Source organism: Bactrocera tryoni, chromosome 1, assembly GCF_016617805.1.
Source record: "Bactrocera tryoni isolate S06 chromosome 1, CSIRO_BtryS06_freeze2, whole genome shotgun sequence".
In the NCBI taxonomy this organism is placed as follows: domain Eukaryota; kingdom Metazoa; phylum Arthropoda; class Insecta; order Diptera; family Tephritidae; genus Bactrocera; species Bactrocera tryoni.
In genome coordinates this window covers 36,299,072-36,321,210 of record NC_052499.1, presented here as the reverse complement: position 1 = coordinate 36,321,210, position 22,139 = coordinate 36,299,072, and the positions used below count along the sequence as shown (strand labels likewise).

At 35.1% G+C, this 22,139-nt stretch overlaps 1 protein-coding gene across 4 annotated transcripts in view; it reads right to left on the bottom strand.

The window, feature by feature from the left end:
- Positions 1-1,665, bottom strand: part of LOC120782686 (rho GTPase-activating protein 7) — a 246,354-nt gene extending 244,689 nt beyond the window's left edge. For all 4 annotated transcript variants that reach the window (XM_040115081.1, XM_040115105.1, XM_040115114.1 and 1 more), the window contains exon 1: positions 161-1,665. The gene's annotated coding sequence lies outside the window, so the exon portion shown is untranslated. The remainder of the gene's footprint in view (positions 1-160) is intronic.
- Between the last annotated feature and the right edge of the window lie 20,474 nt (positions 1,666-22,139).

The following is a 22,139-nucleotide window of genomic DNA, read 5'->3' as shown; positions in this document are numbered from 1 at the left end:
AGCTCTTTCTTCAAAGTAGAATACAGATATGTAATTCATAAAGTTGAAGTTTTAAAAACGCTTTTATTTTTGGATGTGTCTCATTCCTTTAATTGTGATTAGTATTATTAAGGGGTTTAAATTACGTTTAATCAGTAAATACTCTTAAGCTGTTACTCACCTTTCAGGTTTCTGCAATCGCGTTTTGTATATATTATCAATATGAAATTGTCGTCACAGTTTGAATAAATAAAAATTTTTAATCTCACTTTATTTTTATTTGCGTATAACTTTAACAATTTTCGTTTTACCTTTAGATATATTCACCTTCAATTTCAGCATTACAATATTATTCCATTAACTTGAATTTTATTATTATTTGTTGTTTTTTGCTTTAGCAATAACGAATTCATTACAAAATATTTTCTTTTGGTTCCGACTGCTTTGAATCGAATTTCCAACAATTTTTAAGAGCACTGATATTTTCGAATTTGAACACTTTTTGCCTTAAATTTTTTACTCTCCATTATTTTTTCATACAGATCATCGCTCTTTCTAGTTTTCAACGAACATATGTTGCATAAATGTCACTCTTAATTAGGTAGAAAACATTTAATCATTTCATTTCATTTAGGAAGTAAGGGACGAGTGTTTTTAATATTCCGCACTTTTTGTGAATGACAGCGCGAGATTGTAGCGGCATGACACGTTTATGTTGTATTTTATTTTTATTTATTTATTATTTTTCTGCGTTCACACCACTCATACACACACACGTACAAAGTTTCTCCCGCACCGCTCCCCGTTATCGAATTGGTTCGGTTGTCGTTCGTCGCGCGCAGTTCACTTTTCGCGCGTCATATCCAAAAGCAAAACAAAACAAACAAACGCTCGGTTCGATGAATGCGTTTTCCACAATTTTGCTGTGGCAACGTTTTCTTTGTTTTTATTTGGTCGCTTTTGTTGCCTTTTTTCACTGCAGAAGCAATTTATTTGGAAAACCATAAACGAAATAACGTGTGCGGACGAATGTGATAAAATATTTTCGTAGCCACGTTTTGTTGCTATTGTTGCTTATCGCTCTCAGCTTTTTATTATTTTCTGTTTTACACAAATACAATGCAAACAGAAAACCAATTTAGTTTTTCCATAAGCGGAACGCACGCACTTTTCCCGTTTGCACACTTCGCAATTTCGTCACCACACGCGAATATGGAGCCAGCAATCTTTGCTCAATCATTTATTTAATACTTTGATATTTTTTAATTTCCAACTATTTTTGTTCATTTTACCAAATACACGTCTTGAACTGCACAGTACAGCGTGTAATTTCACTTAAATTTGGCTTGATTTGCTTTTCAAAAACTTCAATACAAGCAACACATTTCATCCTCTTTATTTAGCTCAAACAATGAATTCGTTTATTTCCGCAGCACACGCTTGTTTTCACTACTTGGTGTAATCACACACGTATTTACCGCTATACAAACCCAACAATCGTTTGCATTTATTCGCACTTTGCAAAGAAGTCGTTAAATGTACTTTTTTCGCTTTTGTTTGCACACTAAAACTTCTTATCGCACAACTAGACTTCGTTCGTACTTTCGGCACAATAACAACGAAGTTATATCTGGTTGAAATTTCCACTACGCGACCATATACTATCCGACCGATCGAATTATACGATGTTCGTTGGCAACATTGCCGACAATGACTAACATGGCAGCACCGACCCGACTCATTGCGAACTATCGGTTCGATACGGCAACCGCGATCGAACATTTTCGCAGCATGATGCCGACCGAACGAGCGCTTACAGCGTGTTTACGCACACCAAGTATGAACGAAGCAACTACAAGTAGGTTGTTAGTTCAAGTTGTAGCTGAAATAGGCGTGGTGCTGCCACTTGCAACTTGTTAAAGGTCTAGGAAAAACTGGTATAAAGTTTGAACGTATATGTTTGATTAAGCTCATAATCAATAATCAGTTTATTATTATTTTGAAAAACGTTTAGTTTAAGTGGGCAAAAATATATATGGTTACTTTAGTATACACAATTATAAATGAATATATTTTTTATCGCTGTAATCGAAAGTTTATCACTGTTTAATGGCTGCTAGAATCGGAAACTTTGCCGAAAAAACGTCGTATTCAATTCACTTTGATAATATTTATTTATTAATCTGTGTTTTTATACTTTCATATTTTTTAGTTTTTCCTACATATTGCTCGTTGCTCGGCCTCGCTCGTATATGTACTATTCACTGTTGCGAATATTGCAATCAAAACAGAAACCCCAAACAATTAATTGCAGCTTTTGTGTGACCAACGAAAGTCAACAACTGTTTTGTTGTTGTTGATGATGTCTTTAGTAAATCGATGCCTCTTCTTATTCATTGTGGTGAACGTGATCGCTGCTACACGATTTCGTGGAGCTGCCGTGGACTGCTAATGTAAAAAGGATAAGTGCCAGGAGAAAAAGAGGAGGACAATATTGTAGAAAAAACCCAATATGTACTAACGATTCTCAGAGACAATAGTCTTTTCTGTCTTTTGCTTGCACTCGGTCTATGATAGCAGTTGTATGCAAATCTTTGGAATAAATTCAAGAGTCATAGTATGTCAAGCTTTGTTTAAATTATATCAATTCTAATTCTTTAAATTTCCGAGTTACTTCAGTCAATGTAAAGATTGTGTTAACTATTCACTCATTAATCTCTTACTAATATTCATACCTTGACCATTAGTTGTATAAGTACACGGTGACAGGCTCTGCTATTTTAAAGTTATCTGGCTAAAATTCCGGCTCGTAACAGTTGCACAAATAATCAGTATAAAATTTAAGTTGCCAGTCAATATTGGATCCCAACTTTGCGAAGTTTTCGCACATATTTCGTGCCGATCAAGCGAACATTAGTTTTGAATCAAATAGATTCGAAAAGATTACGCAACAGTTCTGCCGTTGAGCTACTACAGTCGCAATTAAGCTCTTTCTGAAATATGGAATGGTTTTACTTCTTTTCTTCTTGTGGTGTTTTGTTCTGTGGTCAGCTTTATAACATAATTATATAAAATAGTGTGTGCACAGGTAATTAAACATATTTCTGTATTATTCCTATTTGCTGGTAAAAATCAATATTTTAAATGTCCTTCGTGAGAAAAAAACTTTAATAAAATTTTTCACATAAAAACTGTTATTTCGAGAAACAAAATTCCAGGATACATTTAAAAGGAATGAGTTATTTACAAGAATCTGGAGAAAAGACATATTTGCGTCTGATTATACATATGTACATATGTACATAAGTATCGATGGGCTAGGAGTGCCTGTAGAGTGGACGCTCGAAGGCATGCCGTGCACAAAGTTGATTTCGATTAGCGCTGCTCGATTTTGCGTAACGCAGAGTACGTTGCTGTTATACTGTTTGGTTCTGTTCTGTTTCTTGTTCATAACAGTTTCGTTTAACAGCAAAGGAGTGATGTATATCGACTGTAATTTTAATTAAAACAAGAAATGAATTGTGCGTAAAAAAATATTACGTAAAACAATACGGATAGAGGTGAAGAAATTGCCATAATAAATTTGACCTTGAATATCTTAATATCGGGTATTTAATAAACTCTGTGGGATTTGGGATTAGGGTCATAAGTTTTCCATTAAAAATATTACTAACAAGTATTCCAAATATTGTTCTACCACATTCATGGTAATTCCTTGTAAGTGAACTAACATAAAATGAACTAAGCAACACGCAAGTCGGCAGTCAAGAATGACAGCATATGACAAGTTTTTTTGCAACAGATTTTTGATCAATATTAATGCTTTTTGAAAATTTTACTTTTTGACTTGAACCAATTCTCCTTTATTTTAAACAACGATTACGTTTAGAGTGATCATTAACGATGCAGAACATGTCTTCTTACAAGCATCTTTTCATTTAAAACGTTTCCACCTGTGTTAAAGCAAACAATAACCACAAATACTCACAGTTAAATTTTTAATTATGATATACAGGTATGTATGTATGTGTATTTAAGATATCTCGCGAGTCAACAAGATCTCCATTCATTCTTTATAATGCTTCGGCGAATAAAGTGCAGTCTAACAAACGAAAATGATAACTATGGCATAAGTAAATATCTGCGCATAGAGTGGCTCATTGTCGGCAGGAAATACAAGATAACGATTAGATATGTTAGAAATATTAAAAGTGAGTTTATGCCTTTGTTTGTAATTTACAACAAAATGCTAAGAGAGAACAATGCTCACTTCAGTTCTTTAGTGTCTTATTCAAATTAATAAAAACACATAAAACATTCGATTCTGAAATAACCAACTCAAGGAGAAATAGAAAAAATTACATCGAAAAAAAAATTTGAAAATCACATAAACAAGCTTTTCATTTCAAATTTGTGGATAAACACTATCACAATAGGATTGTAAAGCACAAATTTGATTTTTTACGAGGTTCATACAGAAGATTTGCTCATTCTTCAGCGACCTCTTACCGGGCCTCCAAAAAGGACTGGTGCCGCCGAAACACACCACTTCTTTCTAAAGAACATCTGGATAAGCCTGATTGAACATATCAAACGTCTCTGCCGCAGATTTACCGAGTTTCACACAGTATTTAATCACGTACCTCTGCTCTAACTCACTCACAGAAAATACTCACAGAAAATACTCACAGAAATACGTCGCGTTGTTGTTTGTCCTGACTCTCCAGCTGCTCGGAGACAACTGACCATCCGCTCGTTCGTTAGCTAGGAAGGTCTTCTACCGAATCCAGTCGGTGCACTGACGCTCAGAAGTACACTCGCGGCTGAAGAAAATCAGTCCCATTACTTTCCGAACAAACTCTGTACTACGAGTAAAGTAAATTTGATTTAAAAATCTTGATGTCAGTTGTTTGAAAGCTGGGGCAAGTTTCCACCCGATTTTATCCCATTTAGTCACAGATATGTTCGATATGTCCAATATATGCGGTGAAAGTCAATCGGAAATTTTTCTATTAGATATATGGGGTGTGACTATCATACGGTTTCACCTATTTTCACGCTTTCGCAAGAGATGTCGAAATTATTTGTCTTATAAAAATTTGAGTGATATAGCTTGAATAGCTTATTAGGCCCACTTTTTAAAAGTTTTCAGATGGCTCTCATTATTGTGAATTGTTTTATTAAATAACAGTTTTGTATCTTAATTTTTGGCTTAGTTATGGCTATTTCTTTCGATTAATGGCGTTTTGTGGGCGTGGGGGTGGCCCCATTACACACATCTACAAGCTCGTTCTTACTTTTTTGTGACCGGGATTTCAATTCCGCTGGTCATCCTGGAATTGTAATTTATGTAGATTTAACTCCATATGTTTCAAGAGTAAAAAAATGTTGTGAAAGAACTCAACAATTCTAAGAAACAGAATAGATAACACATTTGGTGTCTTATTTACTTAGTTTCACTACAACATTTTGCTTCCCCGAAATATTATTATTGTGAGATGTGTACATTGAACTTAGTAGGGGTGGGTTCACTACCACTTTTTCAACATTTTTCAACCGCAAATGCCTCTTTCCACTGAAATTCATTGTATTCAATTACAGTTTTGTATTTTAGTTTTCGGTTTTGTTTATACATTTTATAGGCTTTCTATTAACGGAAGTTTTTGGGCGTGGCAGTGCTCGAATTACGCCAATCTAATAGGTTGTCAAAAAAGTCTTGCGGTATTTTCGCTAGTTGGCGCTGAAAGCGCGTAGTTCTAGTTTTATTCGTCGCATCGGGTCATGCTATACTTTTTTGGAAAGCTCGTTTCACGCGCTAATAACTGTTTGATTGATTGCCGTTTCTTTTAAGTCGTTCGTGAGTTATAGCGTCGCAAACATGGAGCAAAATAAAAAGAAAATACGGCATATTTTACAGTACTACTACGATAAATTCAAAAATGCATCTCAAGCCACCAATAAAATTTGTGCAGTTTAAGGACCCGATACAGTTTCCATTTCCACCACACAACGATGGTTTCAACCTTTTCGTTCTGGTGTAGAGGTGGTCGAAGATGAGCCACGCTCCGGAAGGCCTGTCGTCGAAAATTGCGATAAAATCGCTGAAAGAAGACCGGCATAGTAGCAGCCGTAGCATCGGTCAAGAGCTGGGCATGAGTCATCAAAAATTAATTTCAATTTCAATAAAAAAAAAATCAATAAAAATACCGCAAGACTTTTTTGACAACCCATTATAATACCGAAGTTTTCATGATGCCAATACACATGTGCAACAAGTTTTAGCAAGATACATATCTCACTTTTTACACAAGTTACAGATTGCATGGATGGACGGATGGACGGACAAAGAGTCAACCGGAAATCAACTCGTCTTGTCATCCTAATGAATTATATGTATATGTATATATAACTTCAAATCTATCTAATTTAGATTTAGGTGTTAAAAAGAACCGTTAAGCGAACATATAGTCTTGGTCTGTAGCAACATGTTGTGAGAATATAAAAAGAGAGCTCAAAGTTAGAAAAACCAAAACATTGCTTTGAGGTCTATACAGCACTAATTATAAATCGCGTAAAGACGATTTTGACAGTTACATTTTTAAATAAGATGATTATCAAACCACTTTGCGAATGAAACTATTCAATTACTGCAAAAATTAGTTTTCGGACAAGATGTCAAAAAGTGATGACATTGGACTGCCCAAATCTTCAGATTTGATCAAAAGATACCCATGGCTTTTAGAGAGTTAATTAAAAAAGCAGATTGTACACTATTTTTAGATAAACATTCAGAACGCGACCCATCATTACGAGTCTTTACATTAACAGGGCATCTCGACAGGCAAAGATTTACTGTATACTAACTGTATTGCTGTACGTATTGCCTGTGAAGACTCCATACTGCTTATGGAATGCAACGAACTGTCACTTCAGCAGTTTGACAGGTCAGTTTTCATTTCTATGAAAATTTCTAAGAGGCAACACATCCCATTTACCCATATACCGACGGCAATACTAAATTTAGTAGAGTGATTATTAAGACAGTTGTGTTAAATTATAAAAATAAAGTACATTTTCAAAATAATTTAATACATTTTTCCAAAAAAATGATATTTAGTTTAATATTGTTAATTTGCGGAAAAATTATACAGAATGGATTGGCGAATGAACGAAGTATTAATTTTATAACACTTATACTAGCATGAATCAAAATGTCATTGCTCATATTAAATTTCTTAATTTAATTGGTATATAAAATTTATGCTACAATTACTATAGTCCGAAAATATGAAATCTTTTTATTTTCCACAAAAATTTCAGTCATCCATATAAAAATTTAGAAGTTCAAGAGCTCAAAACATGCGCTACATCAGCTCCAACCTACCTACCCGACGCCTTTTTGCAAATGATTATGTTATGATAACAAATGCCCACATGCAGACTTGGCAACGGCAATGGCAATAAATTTGACAGTTAGTATACCATAAACTTTAGCTTGTCGTGATGCGGGGTAAGGTAAAGCAAGTTTTGATGCCTTGTATTACAATATATAACTAAAAGTAACTGCCAAAAATTATTTACCAAGCTAAACCTCAGATTAGCTACCGCAAAAGCTATCACGCCCCAAAGATAAGCGTATGAGAAGAAATAAAGATATTATATTTTTTGATAGAAAATTGTAAATTGGGCAATATAAGACAATGGTTGGGAAGCAGCTGCGCATTTTTTTTTCCATAACTGTAGCTTAAATTCCGAATCGAAAACTAGAATAATAAAGGTATGCACCGAAACTTGATATACTATAGAGCTGAAATGTCAATGCCTTCTAGCGGTATGCAGGGAAAATATCCATCAGGATTATTATGTTATCAGCGAAACAAGGGGTTCCAGACTGAGAATTCCAAACACGAGAAAAGCCAAAAAGAGTGCGCACCCAAGAAATAAGTAAATTTGTACATATGTATGTACTCGTACATTTACATATTCTATTCTATTCATCAATTAATTTCACTCCGTTGTGCCTTTGAAATTGATCCCACAGCGATGAGATCGTCAGTGAGTTATGGTGGTTTTTGTCGATTACTGTGTATGTGTGTGATTATGTGCCTCAAAACAATGATCGATTACCCACACATCGTACCTACGTTCCGTTTGTCGCACACTCCGTGCTGTCGAATGAAAGTGATCTTTTTAACTGCTCCAATATTGGGCGCTCTTCAATGTTCGTTTCTTTGTTGATCTCATAACGTAGACCTCGCATTATTCGTGTGGGTAGGATCCTTTCCTCTGACGGAGCGAAGCAATTGAAAAGGTAATGAAATTAAAACACATACAGTGGAACAAATATATGTTCCAGTAATGTTCTGCGAATCGTTTGTAGGTCGTCTGTTAAGTTATTTCTCTGTTTCAGAAGTTGAAAGTACCGTAACCTGACGTCTCATTGCCTTTAGGTCTTCGAATGTATGATGTGTGCATATAGAATGAATATAAATAATTAAGTGACGCCTGTAAAGGTTAATGCATAATTCATTTTGAATGCCAATTTGTAGTGTTATTATCTAAAGTTATAAAAATACATTAAAAAGTTGCCTGAATAGTGTTTTATTTTTAAGAAAATAAAATATATTTTGAAATAATGGGTCTTTCCTCGGAAGTGGCCTTCTAAAATTATTTGGTGTATTAGAAAAAAAACCAGGTGGAGAAGGACCTGGCTACGCTTGGAATATCCAATTGGCGCCACGTAGCGAAAAGAAGAAACGACTGGCGCGCTGTTGTTAACTCGGCTATAATCGCGTAAGCGGTGTCTACGCCAATTAAGAAGAAGAAGATTAGAAAAAAAATTTGCGATTGAAAACACCAATCACAACATTTATTACGTATGAAGATGCCACTGTAAGGATGTTTAAATTTTGAGTTCACATGAAATATACAAAAATATAATAAATATTTATTTTCCATTCTCCAACAGTATAATATATAGAGTTATAGATATGTTCAGATTGGCGTGGCAAATTGACTGATGCAATGAGGTGCAAAAGATTACTGGCACCATAAAAAGAGTAAGCAAATTTCACCAGGAAGTCAACCGCAAGTAATCCAGAAATTGCATATAAAAGGTACTTTGACTTTGCTTTGCCAAATAGAATGATCTAAGTAAAATATTGGGAGAGGCATTACCAAATTCGTATCATTCAATATAAAAAGAATGAAATTTTTAAAATTTTGCTCGGAAGAGATTATATTTTTCTTGGGCGTCAATGGTAATGGTATGTTCCTTATACCAGTCCCCCTCACCGCGAAATATAATAAAAAAATTAATTTATCTTCATGATTTACCATGTTTATTGCGTTTACTCTGTATTTTCGTCGGTCTTTGTTTCTGTAAAGACCCCTAGGTGCACAGGTGTATTATCCGCGAGGTCTTCTCGAAGCCTAAGTTGTATTGAAAAGTGTCAGTATTTGGGTCAAAAATATCTTAAAAGAACGTATCGAAACAGTCTATGCAAGTCAATATCGATTTATGTTGGGTCATTACGTACGTTCGCAAATCCGTTAAAAGCGCAATACTTGCTGTCTACAGTTTTACAGACATCCTGCGAGAACGAATTTCTTCCACTACTTTTTCCAAAATAGCCGCAATTAGCTTATCAGCAAAAGTCAATGATATGATGTGCTTTCTCGAAATGTACTCTAATGGGTTCAACTCACACAATTATGGAGTATACTTGAAAGCTCCCTTTATTGAGTAGATTTCGAATGCACCATACAGCTAGTACCATTTAACCAACTAGCTGTAGCGATCACTATTAACGGTATATTTAGCTAAATCTTCAGTTTTAAAAAAGTATGACCCAATAATATCTTCGGTATGTCCCCACATAGTCAGTTTTATTTTTGAATGCAGCTCAAGACAAAGTTTGGATATTTTTAAACGTCATCAGGTCTTTGCTTAGATATAATTTTGTTCAAATATGTATATATGTATGTATGTCAGGTAGTCCACTAGGGAATCCAATATCGCAAAGGGCATTGTCCCTTATGTGTGAACGCTTATATTACTGATTCTTCTAAAATAACGCAATGATTTATGTACTTGTTAATATTGCTTTACAGATTTCGTCGAGGAGGAGTTGTTCGGTGAAAGACTAAAGCTAAATTTGAAGAGAATGAAACATTAAAGACCTAATATTGCTCACTATTAAGGCAATATTATAAATACAATGATAACAATAGTAATAATTAATTGAGTAGATATATGTACATATGTATGTTTAACAGCTATAATAAATTGCAATTTTCACAACTTCAATTATTTCTCACTGTAAGTTAATAATAATGTAATTTAGAAAATTTTCAAATTTCACTTTTCACCAATCAAGCGCAAAAATGACCAACGGTAAGGATGACTGTGGGTGTGAGCGAATACTTAACAAATTTTTGCAACGATGTCGGGTTATGTACAGTTATATGCCAGGGAAATGAAGAGGGCGAAACGTCACAAGCAACCCAACAACAACAAAACACAACTATCATGTCACATTAGTAAAGAAACTGCCAACAACGGTTGAATACAATACACAAAAAAGAGTAAAATATATTTACATCACCACAACAACACATTAAAAGAGATAAAATAAAAAAGGCGGAGCAAAACTCGCTAAAAACATTTTCCTCTAAAAGCCACGAACACCCGGCGAAGGCAAAAGGCAGCGCGTACGAAACTCATCAGCAATCATTACGGCCTTTTAACTTCGCCAATAACAACAATTGCCGCTTTATTATTGCGGGCGACTGTGTTGTTATTGCGTTTGTATTCACTGTTATCTATTGTTGCTACTTTTGCGCCCGTCTGTCAGTTACAATGCAACACTTTTACTAATTGAACGTGGACAACGTTAATCAAGCGGCATCAGCAACAGGGCGTCGACGGCAGCAGAGACTGACAGCTGCGCCAACAGCAATCGGCAAAACATAGTATAAACCGCCTTCTCCGCTAAGGCCAAACGGCAAAAGAAAACGTAAAACAACAAAACAGCAACAAACTCCAAACAAGAGCACTTTGTTGCCGTGCGCATAAGGATTACACTAGAGTACAAAGTTTTTGTCCATTAAAAAATCTTTCTTTCTAAACATTTCAAGTAAAAAATCTGACATCTTATGTATTCAGAATATTTACAATTTTTTAAATTTTTACAAAAACTATTGCATATACATAAGAGTATTACAAAAAACATGTTTCGATAGCATAAAAAATAAAAATTAGTTGTTTTAGTTATACTTTATATATTCTGATATTTATGTATGTATGTCTGTGTCTATTATATACATATATATTACCAGCAATAGTCACTTAACATGACCAGGCCCAAAATTCTTCATAAATTTGCTAAAAAAAAATTGCCTATAAATTAAGTAGTCTTCGATTGGACAGAAAAGAATCGCCATTCTGATACACGGTTGCCGCATTTCTCTGAATATACCCGCTATATCATAACAGTAACTAAACTTTTTGCTTATTTTGATTGTAAGTATGTTTTTTAGTTGAAAAAAGACCTGGTCATATAACTTAATCTTTGTTCTTCTAATTAAAAGCAAATACCGTAGTGAGTCAATCGAAATAGTAATTTTCGTGGTTACATTGTTGAAAGATGGTTTTAACCATGCAGCACTACAAACATAAAATAAGGGTCCGAACGTGCATCAAAATTTCAAAATCAAATCCAGAAAAATGTATACATACTTATGTATGTAGCTGGAAAATATGACGTGAAAATAACATGATCCTGGGCGTAATAGTGATAAAACATACATATGTACATAAGTATACATACGTTTGAGTTTAGTAATTATTACACATGTACACATGGATATGGGATCCAATTAAAGGACATGACCCTTACTTATTTTATTTTGTAAACTAGTGCTGTCATTACCAATATCATTGTTGCTATTATCAACCTCGCTCCATCAAAAGCAACATTTTGTTAATATTTTTTGATGTTGCAAGCTTATGACTTTGCGTGCGGGTTTCGGTGTTGTTTTTGCTGTTGTGGTGGACACCTACGCACACGTACACAAACTTGCTAACAATAAAATGCATTGCATAATCAAATACATACATATCCTACTTTACACATCGAAGTGAGGAAAGGAAACAGCTGCAGCCCCTTGTTTGGGCTTCCAGTTAGACTTCGCACTCTGACTGTGTGCGAAATGGCCAAACAATAATTGCGAGAAAGTTAAAATTAATTTTATTTAACGGCATAAACGGCACACTCTTTGTTATCGTTTTGTGGCTATTATTGTAAAAATATTGCCGCTTAAAATGCTATGGTATTAAACTAATTTAGTTCTGATAATTAGGCTGAATTTGTGACCAAAATTGGCAAATAAACACTATACCTGTTTTTAAAGTTTCGTCAAATTGTTATTTACATCTATCCACAAATATACAGTTTTATTTTTTCGAAAAGAAATGTTCGCATATTAGCTTTATTCGTTCTATTACAGAGGTAAGCAGCTGGCATTGATTGATTTAATTGAAGCAGTGTAATTTAGAAAAACAGAAATCTAATCTTATATACATACATACATGTGTATGTATGTAAGCGATAAATGCCGAAAAACCACTAAAAACATCCCTTTTCTTTTTCCCATAAAAACGAATGAATGTTTGTGTGTTAGTAACGCTAATGCTGAACCAATCTTCATGAAATTTTCAGAGGTTGTTCGCTGTGGATCGGGGAAGGTTTAGAAATAAAAAAAAAACCGTATGCTTTTCGTGAGGAAAAGTCGGAAAACTGTACAATTCAAAAAAAAAAGTTTTTTTCATATACAATTTTTTTTTAATTATTTCAATCGTTCAAATTTGTCATTTGCTTTCCTTATTCTGGCTTTTCAAAAAAACACACACTTGTTTTTTTTATAATTTTACGATTTTACGATTCTTTACGACAGGTTGTGAATTGCTCAATTGAAAATTATTGAGTGTTTCACACAAAGTGATAAATTATAGATTGAAATTTGTTACGAAGCCACGAAGAGGTCGCGCTAATATCGGTCGGCGTTCTTTTTGCCATCAACATACATTGGCAGCCCAAGGCACATGACAGAGGACTCTCAGGATGCGATGACATACTCTCTGAATTTCATTGAGAAACCTCACAGGGGAATATGTTTTATTATATATAACTCCTTTATTATATTATAATCTGTAGTTGTATATGTATATGTTGCAAAAGTACCAAAATAGTAAAATAATTTTTTGGGGAATAACGAGATTTATACATACTTCCTGGGATAATTTTTGTCATATTCAACAAGTAAGAAGGGGCTAAGTTCGGGTGCATCTGAACAGTTTATACTCTTATACCAATAGGGACAGCAAACGATGTCATATTTCTCCCGCCTTTCTTGACATTGCTCTTCAGTAAGATTTGGCATTTCATCATGGAAAGATAAACGATCCAACAACGAGTCAAAATTATTAAAATTTACTACTGAAATTAGGAGTCAGTGGCCTCAACTTTAAGAACTCTACGTACAATTAATGGCCGTCACAATCGTCTGTCAGACTAATAATTGTGCGTCTAGTGGAAAGTTTAAATCCACAGGAACAGTACAAAATGTTCCCGTGGCAGTGAGACAAAGCTACCTCTAGCGCATCAATAGAGGAAGACCCAAATCTATCTCCCACACGTCGTTCTCAAGCATATCTGTGACGTCGTTGTGGCGAATTTTGCGAAAAGATCTTGACCTACAACCTTACAAGATCAGATTGACGCAAGAACTGAAGCTACTTGACCACCATGTCATATATTCGTGAATAAGGCTGAGCAACACCTTGAAAATTATCCGCATTTTCATTGAAAAGTCATCTTCACCGTGAGGCTCATTTCTGGCTAAAGTTAATGGGCCGCCTCCTGTGAGCCTACGTCAATTCTATGGTTTATGCCAACAAGCCAAGGACGATTGATGAACTTAGTACCTACGAATATCGAAAGTGAAACTGCAGCAGTATCGGGCGATTTATGATTGAAAACCGTTGCAAATTGGGTTCAGCGATTGGACTTCTGCAAGCGTGCCATGCAAAATAAATCTAGTTCCATACATAATGGTATCAAATGTATTTTCACAGAAATAAATAATTTCATTGCTGTCAAAACCGTTTGTGTTTTATTTAAGAAAACTTGTGTAGCGCTCTTAATGAAAAATTGGTTACTTTAGGAAAAAAAATATATGTACTGTTATGAGTAAAACATGATCTGTAATTTTCATTGCGATAACATAAATTTTTGCCGATATATCCAGTATAAAGTCACCTGGAAGTTCGAAAATCTTTATATTAGGTATATGGGGTCTCAGGGAAGTATTGACCCGATTCAACTTATTTTAGATTTAGAATACCATTGTCAGGAAAGGTAAAGTCTGAATTTTAGTTGCATATCTCACACAGTGAAAGATATTTTCTGTCAAAAGTCAACTATTAAAAACGGGGTCCACAAATTCGATACTTAGGGGCTTGAACAGTTTTGCTTGGATTTAAAAAATTTTGGGAATAAGGTGGCATACTTTAAAGGAATTATTAGTGCAAAGTTTTAGGCCGTTATATTAATTGCTTCTTGTGTCCTGGAAAGTAGGTGTGGTTATTGTCTGGTTTCGTCCATTTTCACAATCTGACATATTAATATGAAATCGGTCGGTAGTGTCCCGAGATATGGGATTTCTCCAAAAAGTGGGCGGTGCCACGGTCGGGAGTCTCTGGCATAATTTGCTATTGATTTATTGACCTTTTAGTAGTTTTGATTAGTACCGTTTTATGAGTGGGGTTATCTTCCGATTTCATCCATTTTCACACTGTCGGTAGAAGTTCTAAAAATATTTATACAGAGCAAATTTGATTAAAGCCGAGGCCAGCCACGACCACCTTTTAACAATTTTTTGCCCACAGCCGCCCCTTGCTTACGATCTACTGTATCAAACTACAGTTTTATATCTTAATTTAGTGCTTAGTTATGGCATTTTATATGCTTTCGGTTAATTTGTGGCCGTGGCGGTGGTTCGATTACTAGAAACAGGTTGCAAGTATAAAAACGCATATGAAATTTCGTGCAAGTTAACTTTGCTTTTAAGGTTAAGTGCAAATGCAAATGCAATAATTGTTGTCGCGTACCATTGCTCTCTGGAAAACATTTAAACGGCAGATTAAATGGAAACCTAAAGTGAGTAGGCATGGAAAGAAAAGCAATGCTAAGTCGAATAAGGAAGTAAAAAAAAAAGAAAATTAAAAAATTATGGAAAAGTTTCAATGAAAAAAGACTGAAAGTTAACATCAAATATTACCTTACTCTCTGTTAATTATTTCGTAATGTTTCGGTAGTCAAAAGCCAAACAATTGCTATAGCGGCAAGCAATAATCAATAGCTAATCTCGTTTTTTGATTGTTGCAAAAGCTCCCAAAGCGAAATGCTCTTCGATGAAAAATTGCAAAAGTCATAAATATTTTCCTTGAACGCCTCCTACTTCAAGCGATATAAACTTTAACTAAGACTTTAAGGGTAATAAGCTTTTGATATGACAGGGAACACTTCGCATACAAACATATATGCGTGATTTTGATGAAACGAGAGTGAATATACATAGAAAGCGCCGCTCGCAAAATGTTTTGCAGTAATTTCGTGGCTCTACTCCTATCCATTGTTGTTGTGCTGGTGCTATATATTGACAGGGTGTGCCACTCGCCAACCCACACGTTGCCAATTGGTAACATTAAGACGTGCACGCGTCGGCAACCTCAACTCCGGTTGGCTGCCTGCAGCTTGGTGGCAAGTGGGAGGTGAGTGGAAAGTTTTTGTTAGAAGTTAGAGATATCCTTCATTGAATAGCATATAACGGCATTTTTGTTTAAATAAATGTGGAGTTACGCGCCTCAACCAACAATGGCTAAAAATGCAAAGTAAGGCTTTAAGATATGTACATGAAAATAAAAAATGGTTAGATCACTTTTTATGATAAAATTATGAATTGGGAAATAAATGCATTTTTGTTAAAAGTGGTATACCCTGTTAAAAGCTTTAATTTATATGGGCAGGTGAGTAATAAGGAAGTTATTCAGTAGTAAAGTCCTCAACCTAAATTGATTAACGCCAAGCTTGTTTATCTTAACCTGGTAAATTAGCATTTTTATACTTTTCGTGGTTTTTTATTAAACTGTTAAGAAGTTTACAAATACATAAGCACTTTTTAGGCGCTAATCAACTATTATGCAGATAAATGATATAAAGTGTTACATAAAACTCAAATCAACATAAAATAATGATAAATAAAGATGCTTATTTCAAGGATAAAATACCTTTCATTAAACTCTGCAACATAATTTTGTTTTCGCTGATACAGAGATACATTTATTTGGGTTGAGTAAATAAGCACATACTAATTTGGCACACAAGTTCATCACTAAAGTGTTTTCTTTACAACCTACTTTTGCAACGAGCTGTCAATATGTCTTAAACATGTCTTTCGAAATGTCTTTTATATATAAATGAATACCATGACGAGCTGAGTCGATTTAGCTATGACGGTCGGTCAGTCTGTACATACACGAACTAGTCTCTCAGTTTTTGATATATCGATGGGAAATTTTGCATACGTCCATTTCTCCTAAACTGACATTCAAACTGAATCATCACAATCAAGTGCTTGTACGAAAAACAATTGTAATTTGACGAAATATATTCGAGACATTTGGCTAGGGTTATTGCCCAAAGCAGCAATAATCTCTGTACAAATGGCTTAGATCGTACCACTATAGCATATTGCTGCCTCACAAACTGATCGCTCAAAATCCAGCCCTTCTATGACATCTTTTGCATTTGTGAAGGGTATTACAGCTTCGGTGCACACGAAATTAGCGTTTTTCTTTTTCTTAAGTAAGAAGCGACATACATTTTCTCGGAAAGAATTTCTGAAATTTTTTCTCAATTTCAATGCTGCCATTAATTTTTATTGCTTCTCTCATTTCCTTTGCAATTAAGAAATCTCACTTTCTTGCTCATGTGTTGTTGAAATGCTGAAATTAGATGCCAAGCTCAGTCGTGGTGCCAATGGCTGGCCATTTTCCATTGAGATTCTGGCATTTTATTGCTTTGCCAAAGAAAGTTGCTTGGCACATTTTCCCTAAATCATAGTTAATAAACATAACGTTCACAGAGGAGAGTAGAGAATTAGCGAAATAATCAACAAATTAAATATTGGAAAAGAAACGGTACAAAACCCAAAAACAAATGCAACGAAAGAAATTGAAAACCTGCATTGCGAAATATGCGGCAAACGAAAATGAAATACAAGTACCTCGCGAGTGGTTGTCTGCCACTGTGCTTTTATTGCAATTACTTGAGCCGCTGAGAGGCGTCGCCTTTAACGAAACCTAAATCAACTGTGACTGACTTACAATTGTCATATTTAGTTGCTGCCACAAATGTGTTGTAAGAGGAATGTCATCATGATCTTTAGTGGTAGCCTAAATACCAAGTGTCAATAGTAAAGCGAATGCAATATAAACAACAAAAGTTAAGAGATTGTCTGCTTTCGTTCGACTTCTGTCATATGTGACAATATCTTTTCCTTTCCTTTCTTTAACAAAAGATGCTCTGACGAGCGATTATGGTCGGCATAACCCTAATATCCAGCTTCTAAGAAGAAATGGTAACCTGACAGCTGGAGTTATAACAAGCTATCAAATTGCTGGAATTCGATCTTGTTGACAAAAGGGTGGCAACTCACTCAGGGGTTATTATTTGTTATAATGAATGGAAACTTGACTCATAGAGTACAAAGACTATGCTACCAGTTAGTAAAAGGAATGAAATCGCTGCGGTACTTTCAAACTGTGAGATGGGCATCGTTGTCCTCCAGGAAGAACTTTGGTGAAAGTCTCAAAAAACAAATTGTGTGGAAATGGCACTAATTTCTTGACAAACGCAAAAATAAGAAATATAATACTAGGCTTCGACTCAGTCAACAACATACTCTTTAAATTGCGCGTTAATGGGTTTTATAATAACTTAACATTGAAAACAGCATATGCACAAACTGAAGATGCTAGCGAATTTTCGAAAGACTCTTTCTATACAAAACTAGAAGACACACATAATAATAGGTTGTCTAAAAAGTCTTGCGGTATTTGCGCTAGTTGGCGTTGAAAGCGCGTAGTTCTAGTTTTATTCGTCGCATCGGGTCATGCTATACCTTTTTGGAAAGCTCATTTCACGCGCTAACACGTGTTTGATTGATTGTCGTTTCTTTTAAGTCGTTCGTGAGTTATAGCGTCGCAAACATGAATCAAAATAGAGAGAAAATACGGCATATTTTACAGCACTACTACGATAAAAGCAAAAATGCATATCAAGCCGCCAATAAAATTTGTGCAGTTTATGGACCCGATACAGTTTCCATTTCCACCGCACATCGATGGTTTTAACGTTTTCGTTCTGGTGTAGAGGTGGTCGAAGATGCGCCACGCTCCGGAAGGTCTGTCGTCGAAAATTGCGATAAAATCGCTGAATTGGTCGAAAGAGACTGGCATAGTAGCAGCCGTAGCATCGGTCAAGAGCTGGGCATGAGTCATCAAAAATTCATTTCAATTACAATAAAAAAAAAATCAATAAAAATACGGCAAGACTTTTTTGACAACCCATTAATATACATAATTATAGTAAATACGACACGGCTATCATCCTAGGTGACTTTAATGCCAAAGTAGGCATTGAAAGTTGCAACGAGAATATTGCCGTTAAACACTTTATGAAAAACCATCTAAGAACGGCATAGGTATCGGTAATTTTGAACATTGTACAACACATTTATTGCGAATACTGCGTTTCCTCACAAGAAAAGACCAGAATGGTTCTTATCAATCGCCGAAGAAAAGGCTGCAAAACCGACGTGCGTAGTCTAAGAAGACCCAACAGCGACAGTGATCAGTATTTAGTAAGGGTTATATTGCAATCCTGAAAACTTAATTGAAAAACAAGAAAAAACGTTAACATCGACTGCACCGAAGATAATATACCCTTCACAGGTTATAGTGGTCCGATTCGGCAGTTCCGACAAATGAGCAACTTCTTGAAGAGAAAATAACGTTTACAAAATTTTAAAACGATATCTTAAAAACTGATGGACTAGTTCATTTATATACAGACAGACGGACAAGGCTAAATCGACTCAGTTCAACATACTGATCATTTATATGTATACTTTATTGGGTCTCCGACGCTTCCTTCTGGGTGTTACAAACTTCGTGACAAACTTAATATACACCTTTCAGGGTATAATTAAGGTATAAAAAAAAAGAATTTCAATCACCACTATAACATAGTGAGAGAGTAAATATATGTAAAAACAAAAAATGGCGAATGACAGAAGCAAATGGCAGAGAGATGGTCTGAACACTTCAGGGAGGTGTTGAATGCTGGCGTCCGAACCACGCAGTGTCTGACTTCACCAATGAGCAAAAGACACCGAGAGATACGATTAAACACATAACAACTTCAAGTCGCCTGGGGAGGATAATATAATCGTTGAACTCATAAGAAATGTGAGCATCCAGTTCATTGAAAGAATTCGTCAACTACCGGCATTGATCTGATACAATGAATTCCTGCCAGAAGATTGAAGTGCAGTAAAAATAATCCCCATTAAAAAACACAAAAGCGATAAATCAAACTGCAAAATTACCTCGAAAATTCCTTTCTCAATACAGTATAAGAAATATTTCTATCTGAAGGTATGTTACACGACGGTCTTGCATTATCAGTTCACGTACGGAATCGATGTTTTCTGGCCCAACGGCTGTTTTTGGACGACCTTCATGGAATTCGACTTTGAGCGAGCTACGGCCACGATTGAATTCGTTGTACCAGTTTTTCACAGTGCTATAAGATGGTGCTTTATAGCCATACAAAGATTTTAGTTCATCGATGCACTCTTGTCGTGATAATCCACGTCGAAAGTTGTGAAAAATGATCGCACGAAAATGTTCACGAGTTAATTCCATTTTTTGGCCGCGATGAATTTTTTAATTCCCTGTAAATAAAACAATTCACGATTAAATGACAAAACGTTCTGAGTGATGTTATGCTAAAAAATCTCAAACTTTCCAATGGAAATGTCAGATTGCAACTGGCAACACTTGGTGCCCTAGGCCAGAATATATATATAGCAGCCCTCGTATAACGAGAACGGATAACAAGAGAGCTCAGAATAAAAATGTAGAGACCACAGCACTCATCTCTAAAGCAAGGGAAAGACCGCGATCAAGATGGATTGATGAACTCCAGGAAGACGTGAAGAAGTTTGGCTTACAAAATTATAAGGTGACTCCAAATGACCGAGATGTTTGAAGGACGCATTTACATCTGGCCAAAGCTCAAAAGAAGATGTAGCGCCAAAAGATGATGATGATGTTTTTTTGTGTGATGTAATAACTTTGACAGTTTTCCTTTGCACTTATAGAATGTTTTTATTGCTGTTAAGTTTAAAGTATTAATATAATATCGTCATTTTCTCAGTAGTATTTCGTATATCCCTTCGGTAAAGAAGTACTTTTAATGTTGCAAATATCCATGTAGCTTGATATTTTTCTGGCCCATTTTCATGATATTTTGTCGAATATTTTTTCTACACAACTAAACCCAAGAATTTGGGGCTAGCATTATATATTTGTTGCGTTGTTGTCAAGATGTGCTCATCTCAAACCATGATAACTTTTGTCTCAAATTTGTAGCTATTTCGCTATTTTTCTTTATATAACATGTTCTGTTTTGTTTTGTTATGAATGTTTGTGGATCGTTCGCCCATCGTCTAAAAAGTAGCGCCACCCCTGGCAATGCAGCTGCCGGTTGCATATGGTTTGTAAAAAAAACAACAACAATCAGTATAATCCATATAACGGGTGATCCAAGTAGAGGTACTTTTTGCAATATTTAATATTTTTGTTCAGAGACTTACGCCTGAACAACGCCTACAAATCGGTCATCTTTATTACGAAAATTCACGTTCTGTAAATAATAAGACTTTTCGTGCGCTTCGCTCAATTTATGGTCTAAATAATCGGCTTACTGAGCGTATTATTTGTAACACAATCACTCCCTTGAGGTGAAGCATTCATTTTTGGATATTATTCGACCAAATAGATCACGTCCAGAACACTGAGAGTGTTTACGAAGACTCGGTGCATTTTACGTCGAGATCTTAAATTGAAGAAGAGCCGACGTTTTTGAGCCAAATTTTGTTCAGCGATGAGGCCCATTTCTAGATCAATGGGTATATAAACAAGAAAAATTTGCGGTATTTGGGACGAAGAGCAGCCTAATGTGATTCAGAGCTGTCGTTTCATCCACAAAAATAAAAACGATTTGATGTAGTTTGTGGCTGGTGGAATCATCGGTTTATATCTTCAAATATTATGCCAGTGAGAACGTAACCGGCAATGGCTGAATACAGAGGAGAAAAGTCGCTGAGGGCAAGATTGGGGGATTGCAATGGAAGAAAAAATAAAAAAGTTCAATTCATGAAATTTTGCTATTTATTTTTTAATTGATTTGTGATGTACACAATTCTCATCTTTCAAATTATTAAAAAAATCAAAATTTTAGTTTCTGAAGCAAGAAGGTACATAATTATATTGTGGTTAAATTAATTTTGGTAAATAAATATTTTAAAAGAAAAACTGTAAAAAATTTCTAGACGTAAAATCAGCAGAAGCTTTTCATAAAATATGTTACTATGACATAAATATAAATAGTTATATTTATGCTAATAGTAGCATAAAAGGCAATGTAACAATTCGATTTGACTTGGCCATAAAACGGCAAGTAAAACTCGATAGGTATTTCGATGAGTTTCCATTACCAATGAACAGTTATGGCATATATGTGTAAATGCATTTAAACTTTCTCGTAATTAATTTCATGCCACGAGCTATAAGAGCCTAAGTGATTCAATACTTTAAGTAGAAGAAAAATGGGTGTCATTGCCACCGTCGCCACAAAACAATGATACACGCGAACTTATCTACACATAACAAGAACCGTTTTGGTTCTTCTCTCTTTCGTAACATTAAATAAAAATAATTTGACGGCTGCTGTCTAAAAGCTTAATTT